The following is a 9,527-nucleotide window of genomic DNA, read 5'->3' as shown; positions in this document are numbered from 1 at the left end:
AAATAATATGAAAGGCATGCAGACTAGGAAAGGAAGAAGTAAGATGATTTTTATTTGACGATGTCATGATCCTGTATATAGAAAATTCTGTGGATATAAGATCAACATAAAAACTCAATCAAATTTCTGTACATTTGCAATGAAACATAAAATTAAGAAAACAATTCCCATTTATGATAGCATTGAAAATAATAAAGTGCCTAGGAATAAATTATATGAAACATGTACAACTTACACTCTGAAAACCACAAAACATTGCCGAAGGAAAGTCAGGAAGACTCCAATAAGTGGAAAGACATCCGTGTTCATGATTTGGAAGACTTCATATGGTTAAGATAAGCAGTACTCACCAAAGTGATCTACAGATTCATTGAAATCCCCATCAGAATCTCAATGGCCCATTTCAGTAATGGAACAAGTTGATTCTAAAATTCATACGGACTTGTAAGGGACCAGGATAGACAAAACATTCTTCAAAAAGAAGAACAAAGCTGAAGGACTCACATGTCCATCAGTGGATAAATAGGTAAACAAGTGTGGTCTGTCTGTGCAGTGGAATATTATTCAGCCATAAAAAAAGAGAAATGAAGAATTAATTCATGCTACCATTTGGATGTTTCTTCAAAGCATTACGCTAAATGAAGACGCTGGTCACAAGAGAACACATATGGTTGGATTCTATTGGTATGAAATGTCTAGAATAGGGAAATCTATGGACATGTTAAGTATATTAGTGGTTGCCTAGGGTTGGGAAGAGGTGTAATGAGGAATTGCAGCCAAAGTGTATAGGTTTTCTTTTTCAGATGATGAAAATATTCTAAAATTTACTGTGATGATTGAGCAATTCTTCTGATGTACTAGAAATCATTGATTTGTACTTTAAATGGATGAATTGTGTGGTACATGAATTATATCTCAATAAAGGTGTTACCAAAAAAACCACCCAAAGCAAAAACCTGCAGAAATCAAAGAGTTCTGTAGCTTGGATCACTTTTTATAATTGATTCAGTTCTCGGTGTTTTATTTTTCCTCTTGTATCCCACAGCTTATATTAAGCTGAGACAGAGGACAAATTCTGGAAACTTCAGCTTCTTTTACTTTCTTAGGATAAGTGAACCAATTCCTTCCTGCTTGGATTTGGAGAAAAAATTTCCTATTTGAGAGTACGGAGTTCTAATCAACACGATGAATTGATGATTAAATGTGTATAGAGTGATTGTTTATTCAGCGTGCTGTGCTGAGGGCTTTTGATGATACTAAATAGCTAAATGAACAAATAGGAGCATCTTTGTCCTCAAATCCTGTATGACTAGGCAAAGAGATATATCTTGTTAAAAATCTGTCTTTTAATTTCAATATAGTTTATTTTTGAATGCACAAATTGTAAATTTAGAGTGGCTAAATCAATAAATCAATATGGCGCCCAGTTTTATGTCTTGCTTTGAAAGTTGCCTCCACTTCAGCACTGTACTTGTAAAATGAGCCCTCTTCCCTTCTAGAATTTCTACCCTCATATTTAAATTTATATAAGGAATAAAATAGGCCATAGGTAAATAAATGGAAATGAAAATATCTATCATCTATCTATCTATCTACACACACATACTATTTAGTATGTAGTCTGTGTATATATAGTATATAGTTACTATATATAGTAACAAATATAGTTTAATAAACATATATAGTCATATATATGTATGTACATATGCACATATATGTGTTTTCCCTTGATGGCCACATCACTATCCCACTATTATTATTATTATTATTTTTTATTATTATTTGTTAAATGTACTCTCTTCCTCACTGATTTAGGATGTTCTCTTTGACATATACTAAATTCCACTTTGTATGTCAATCTACTTATGGCCTCTGTCCTGTCTGTTGCTCTTTGCGTATATTCCTGTACCAACATCAAGTAGCTCTAATAAATGTAGCTTTATAATACGTCTGACTATCTCGAGGGGCTGGTCCTTCCTCATTAGTCTGAGAACTAGCTTTTCTAGTTTCAAAGTAATCCTGTTGGCATTTCTACTGAGATCGCCTTCAATTTACAAATTAATTTAAGGAGATTGACATCTTTACAATACTGAGTCTTCTTTGTCAAGGAAAAATCACATGTTTTTCCACTTATTTAATTCTTATTTACATGTGTCAATAATGTTTCAACATTTTTCTCTCTATATATTGTACATGGCTTGTTAAGTTAATTTTGAGGTACTTAATTTTTTTGCTTATTTGGTAATATGAGTTATCTTCCTGTCACTTTATTCCCCAACATATTATTACTCATATCTGGGGAAAATATTGAATTTCTGTGTTAATGTCATAAATAACCATGTTCCTTTAATGTCTTAATATCTTCATTTTTATTTTCTGGTTGATTCTCTTAGGTTTTTATTATAAAACTAACCCATCAAAAAATAATGACTTCACCTCCTCTTTTATAATAGGTACATATTTTATTTCTTTCTCCGATGTATTGTGTTCAGTAGTAATTCTACAATAACGTCAAGCATTAATATTCTTAGTCACCATGAAAGCAAATAAAGAAAATGTTGTCTCTCAAAGGCTCAAGACAGGCAAGGTAGAAATGAAACAACAGGCAAATTGGTGAAGCTGCAGAAATAAATGAAAGATTGAGGGTTGGTCGTTCTGCACAAGAAAGAATCTTAATGGTGTTTTGGTTGTATGAATCTTGTTTGTTCTCTTTTCCTTCTGAGGTGGTTTTCATCTCTTTGGTGGTTTATTTCCTGATTCCCGTCTCCCCACCTTCTTGCTAGCATCAAGCTTCCTGATGAACTCTCTTGCCAGCAGTATGAGCCTGGAGAATTTTCTTAGCTTTTCTGTGTTTCCTTCTCCAAGAACAAGGGGCCCATCATTTTTTTTTTTTTTAAATTTTTGGAAATCCAGGTTTCATGTTCAGTCTGCAGGCATGACTCATTATGATGGGGGTCTGTGGAAATTTTCATATATTAAAGAGAAAGGTTATTATAAAAAAAGAGAGGGAGAGAAAGGTTATTTTTTTTCCCTCTAGTTTTCATTATTTATTTTCTTTATGGAAATTTTAAGGAAGGAGAGTCTTTACTCAACCACCTTTGGCCAGAAATGTCAATAAATGCTTGTTGACCAAAATGTGTAAGCACATCAATTTTGCATAAACCCAAGGACGCATTAACAATAGTGCTATCAGAAGTGTAGATTCCTGGCACAAGCCAAATTTCTGGGAGCTTACAGCCCCTTTTTATTGGAGTGAATCTCAGGGTTGAGTAATAGGAAGGATAACTCTGATGACCTTGTCTATTTTCTTGCCACAATACCACTTCCAATGAATGTGTTTTGGAAACCAACATTATCTAGACGGTGTCAAATGTGTAAATTTTAAAAAGAAAAACATGTAAAGCATGACAGTGACTGTGTTTACTGAATGCTTAGGCTGGGAGCTGTACTGTACTAAAGGAAAGGATTCATGGACTTCATGTGCTAACTTTCTTTGTTCCAAGTCCTTTGGTGTCTCTTGGGAAACATTTCCTTTTCCTCACGTTAAATGGATCATATCTAGCAGATCAGTTTTGTCTGTAGATCAGGAAAGAACTAAGTGGTAAGATCTTTAGCTCAGTACATTTTTTATAGATTATTGATTCAAAACTAATAGCACTAATTGTTAGTAAATATTTTTAAAGTACAGAACTGCTGTTGAGGAAAGAATTTTCAAGGATATATATATGTGTGTGTGTGTATATATATATATATATATATATACACACACACATATATATATACATTTTTTTTTTTTTTTTGAGACTCTGGCATCACCAGACTTTGCCAGTCAGTAAGTCAACTCCGAAAGAGTAAGGGGTGAGAGGGTCTGGTCCAAAGATCAAGATGAACTGAGAAAGGATGAGGAATCAGGGGAAGCAAGACTGAAGTCACAGAGCTCCACCCAAAGCTGGTATCAAGTGGACAGCATTTCTCCCATGAGAGATGGAGACTCCTGGCCATCACCTGCACGACTACATTTGCCTTACATCAGCAGCCGTGTTGTCTCTCCAGTTGACTATGGCTGCTGCATTACCCCTCCACACGAGTGCAAATATATGACCAGGGTCATTGCAAGTCTTGTTTCCAGAATTCCCTATGAGCACCAAGTTCATGGAGAAAACCGTTTCCACCTCACAGTAGATGATCTCCATGTTTCTATTTAGTCATGATAAAGATGGACTAGACTGTAACCTTTAAGGAATACTGAAGGGGAAAACTTTTTTTATGACATCATAGTCATTGACTGGAAAGATGATCATTTACTCCATGTGAATTTAACTAAAAATGTCATGGCTGAGTTGAAGACTTCTATGTTTGCACAGGGTAATTCTTAGAGGGGCGGGTGGTGTTAGAAGCCAGGTGGGTACCATTCCATGCAGAAGAAGAAGCCTTTGGAAGGGAGGTTCTCCCCCGCAGTGAACGGAGACAGGGAGAGTTGAATCTCATCTCTCTTCTGAGGGGAAATGCCCTCAGACCAGTCACAACCTGGAAGGATGTGGAGCCCAGGGGGGAAACTGTAAGGCAAACACAGTGATCGAAATCAAGGAAAGCTCCTAAAAAAGTGCAGCCCCAGCTTTTCATGGAGGTGCAAAATCTGGGTTTCAACCTTAAATAATTAAAACAGCACCAAGTAACTCAGAGCAAGGGTAGTCAAAACCTGGTGGACATACCAGTAGCTGGGTGACCTCTCTCATTGTTCGCTTTCATTATTTTCAAAATGGAACTATGCATATCTCCTTTACAAATTATTTCTGAAGATTTAAATGGACTGTATTTGAGAAGCTTCTGACAGACATCAACGCCTCAGGAAGTAGAGGTGTCTCGTCTCCCGGCATCCTGAAACTTGGTTCAAAAATGCTGATTTGTTTCAAACCTATTCTTAGAAGTCGCGTCGGGTACTTTCATGATGCTAATTGGATTTTGAAGGCAAACCTGCCAATGATGAGGCTCAGAGCTGATACACTCTCTGCAGACATTAGGCTTTTATGGCTTTTACCTCACTCAAGCTCTTCCCTCCCTCACAGGGGACGTTCGTAAATATTTAATGGCTGCAAGAGAGATGGTGAATCATCCTTGCTTAAGATGCACTGAGATAATGCTCTCAACCGTGTAAACAGACTGATAACAAGACATATTTTTCCTGCCTTTGTAGAGCTTAAACTATACTGGGGGCATTCTGCTGGTTCATATGGAGAGTACCCCAGAACACATTTGAGGAACACCTAACAGGGTGTCAGGGCACATCCCCCTAGGACAGTAGGAAAGGCTTCTTGTGAGGGATGATGTATCTGTGAAGAGAAAGAATAAGGACGGGCCTGGTGGATGAGGGGAGAGGAAAGAGTGACCCAGACAGCTAATATGGACCAAAGCTTTAGGTGGAAGGGACCTTGCTGTACTTTCCTTTTTTGGCTTAAACAATAGATACTCATTTTCTCTTAATTCTGGAAGCCAGATGTTCAAGATCAAGATGTCAAAGGATTGGTTCCTTCTTTTTCTTTTTGTTTCAAATCAAGGTATAACTGACATATAACATCATATTCATTTCAGGTGTACAACATAATAATTTGCTGTGTGTATATACTGTGACATTGTTACCACCAGAAGTCTAGTTAACATCCATCACCACACATAGTTGCAGATTTTTTTTCTTGTGACGAGAACTTTTACTGTCTACCATCTTAGCAACTTTCAAATATATAATAGTCTTGATAAGTGTAGTCACCATGCTGTACACTACATCTCCAGGACTAGTTTATTTTACTTTTTATAACCTTTTAAAATTTATTTTGTTGAAGTATAGTTGATTTACAATGTTGTGTTAATTTCTGCTGTACAGCAAAGTGACTCAGTTATACACATATATAATTTTTCATATTCTTTTCCATGATGGTTTATCACAGGATATTGAGTATAGTTCCCTGTGCTACATAGTAGGACCTTGTCGTCGATCCATCCTGTATATACTAGTTTGCATCTGCTAACCCCAAACTCCCAGTCCACCCCTCCCCCACCTCCCCTCCCCCTTGGCAACCACAAGTCTGTTCTCTATGTCTGTGAGTCTGTCTCTGTATCATAGATAAGTTCATTGGTGTCATATTTTAGATGTGGTTAGATTTCTACAAATCCCCGGTATATGATATTTTATCTATGATGAATTAAGATCTAATGGCATACATTAGGTTAGGGGTATCTTGGACTTGTGTGAATCTTCAAAATCTCTCATATATTTTTACTTTTCCTGAAACACACGTGAATAAGGAAATCAGTGACACTTTATCAATCATAAAATAATGGTTGGAAATGGCCTGTTTCTGTTTTGTAGGTAAGTTCATTTGTGTCATATTTTAGATTCCACGTAGATGTGGTAACATATGATATCTGTCTTTCTCTGTCTGACTTCACTTAGTATGATCATCTCTAAGTCCATCCATGTTGCTGCAAATGGCATTATTTCTTTCTTTTTATGGCTGAGTAATATTCCATTGTATATATGTACCATATCTTCCTTATCCATTTATCTGTCGATGGACATTTAGGTTATTTCCATGTCCTGGCTATTGTAAATAGTACTGCAATGAACACTGAGGGGCACGTATCTTTTCAAACCATGTTTTTCTGTGGATATATGCCCAGGAGTGGGATTGCTGGATCATATGGTAATTCTATTTTTAGTTTTTTGAGGACCCTCCAAAAAACTAAAAATAGAAATCTCCATAGTGGCTGCACCAATTTACATTCCCACCAACAGTGCAGGAGGGTTCCCTTCTCTCCACACCCTCTCCAGCTTTTATTGTTTGTAGAACATTTTGATGGTGACCATTCTGACCAGTGTGAGGTGATACCTCATTGTAGTTTTGATTTGCATTTCTCTAATAATTAGCAATGTTGAGCATCTTTTCATGTGCCTCTTGGCCATCGGTATGTCTTGTTTGGAGAAATGTCTATTTACGTCTTTCTGTCCATTTTTGGATTGCCTTGTTCATTTTTTTGTTGTTAAGTTGTAGGAGCTGTTTGTATATTTTGGAAATTAAGCCCTTGTTGATCACATTGTTTGCAAATATTTTCTCCCAGCAGGACTAGTTTATTTTATAACTGAAAGTTTGTACCTTTTGACCCCCTTCACCCATCATGCACTCCCCACTCCCTGAAACCACCAGTCTATTCCCTGTATCTATGAGTTTGTTGTTTTGTTTTGTTTAGATTCTATATATAAGTGAGATCACACAGTAATTGTCTTTCTCTGACTTATTTCACTTAGTGTAATGCCCTCCAAGTCCATCCATGTTGTCACAAATGATTTCTTGTTTCTCACACTGAATCATATTCCTGTGTGTGTGTGTGTGTGTGTGTGTGTGTGTGTGTATTTACATTTTCTTTACCCATTCCTCCATCAATGAATACTTAGATTATTTCCATCCATAATTGTGTGAGCCTTGAAATATTATTGTGATGCCTTTAGGAAAAGCCTCTCAGACGCCGTGAGTTTATGCACTGGCTCCAGCACTTCCTAATTGGTGGTCCCAGTTGCATTACCCTCCTTATTGGTTGTGGGGCTTAGAATCCTGACCAGTATATGGTAACAATGTAAGTGTGAGTTCCTGCTCTCATTCATGTGTCCATTCATTCATGGATTTAATGAGGTTTCTGAGCACCAATAAGAGCTGGATATGAAGGATGTACCAGTGAGGAAGGTCCTGCCGCTGTCTTTGAGGTCCTCACATTTGTGAGGAAGATGTTCTTGTAAATGACCAGTGTGCTTTCTAAGTTCAAGTAGTTAAGAATACCTAAAGTGTGAAGAGAGAGGCAGAGGGCTCCAGGAGGTGAACCTGGAGACATAAACAGGTGAAAGAGTCAACGGTTGGGGTCAGAGAATTACACGGGGATTAGGACAAAACTCCGCGTGTGAAGGAAGGGTTGCCATTCTCAGAGGGATGCAAGGAAGCGTTCTTAGTGAATGGATTGGAGTGACAAGAGCAGAGATTGTTGGAGAATGACTGCTCTGAGGTACTAAATATAGAATCATATTGCTTATGAGGAATAAAAAAAGCAACAGGCAAGGAAGCGATAGGCTGAGATGGACGAATAGCATGAGGAGGTAGAGAGAGAGTTTGTGGAATTCAGAAACGCTCTACCAAGATGACGATTCACTTGTAATGGGTAAAAAGAAACAGTGAAACTGGGAGAGATCAACTCGGTACTTCGGAAGATAATTTGAGACGCTGTACATGAACGCAAAGAAATGGATGAATTTTTTTTTTTTTTAGTGAAATGAGAGGAATTTATTTGATTTCTTGAGGCTAAAGTGTCCTCCAGAACCTTACTTTAAACTCCAGATAATATAGTTGGAACTTAGGAAAATAAAGACCCATGGAAGACAGGAAAATATTGAACACATCATAGAAGACATTTACCTAAGCTGAGAAAATAATTGAGTTTGGTGACTAACAGGGCTCACCAAGAATTGATGGAAAAGGCAAGAATAATCTGTATACATTCGAGCAGGAAACATACATGACCTACAAAATGGAAGGAAAAAAATAGATTATCCTGAAGGTTTTTCCACAAATACCAAACAAATACCAAAAGATTATTTTAAAACAATGCAGAGGCTTTAAGGGAAATGGTTGTGTGGTGTCATGTGTACTTGCAGTTCATCTGTGAAAATAAAACAAAGTGAGGGTGAAAAAAGGTCAATAATTTAAATGTCGGCTGTTGGTACATGTTCAAATAAATCATATCATATCAACTCAATGGGTTGTTATATATCAAAAATAAAGACTGTGAAAGGCATATACAAATTTAGAAAATGTCATATACTGTATTAAGTATTAAATAAATTCAATTTGATATAAAGATGACAATATCAAAACCTGCTTGAAAAAATTGTGGGATGAAAAATAGGCATGACTTAATAGTAATTTTATATCACGGAACTTACTATGATGCTTTTCCCCCCACTCCCTTTTTTTTTTTTTTTTTTTACCTCCACTCATGAGGATTCAAATGGCTGGGGCTAGAATCATCTATTTATTTATTTATTTTAACATCTTTATTGGAGTATAACTGTTTTACAGTGGTGTGTTAGTTTTTGCTTTACAACAAAGTGAATCAGTTATACATACACATATGTTCCCATATCTCTTCCCTCTTGCATCTCCCTCCCTCCCACCCTCCCTATCCCACCCTCCCTATCCCACCCTTTTAAAATTATCTGAAATGTAAAGCTTTCCACGTTTAGACTGAGTTAATTTCATACAGGAAAATCGAACTTTAATATTTGATTTCTTTATGTTTCATTTATCAGCAGTTAATAGATATTTACTCAAATGGCCTTCCAAATAAAGATCATTTTACTCTCAAGGTGTTCATTCCTAGAAGGGAAATTGGAGGGACTTCCCTGGTGGTACAGTGGTTAAGAATCTGCCTGCCAGAATACTCTATGACATAAATCACAGCAAGATCCTTTATGACCCACCTCCTAGAGA

This window comes from Physeter macrocephalus, chromosome 7 (assembly GCF_002837175.3).
Source record: "Physeter macrocephalus isolate SW-GA chromosome 7, ASM283717v5, whole genome shotgun sequence".
Lineage (NCBI taxonomy): Eukaryota > Metazoa > Chordata > Mammalia > Artiodactyla > Physeteridae > Physeter > Physeter macrocephalus.
The sequence above is the reverse complement of the archived record's forward strand: the minus strand, read 5'-3'. Positions refer to the sequence as shown.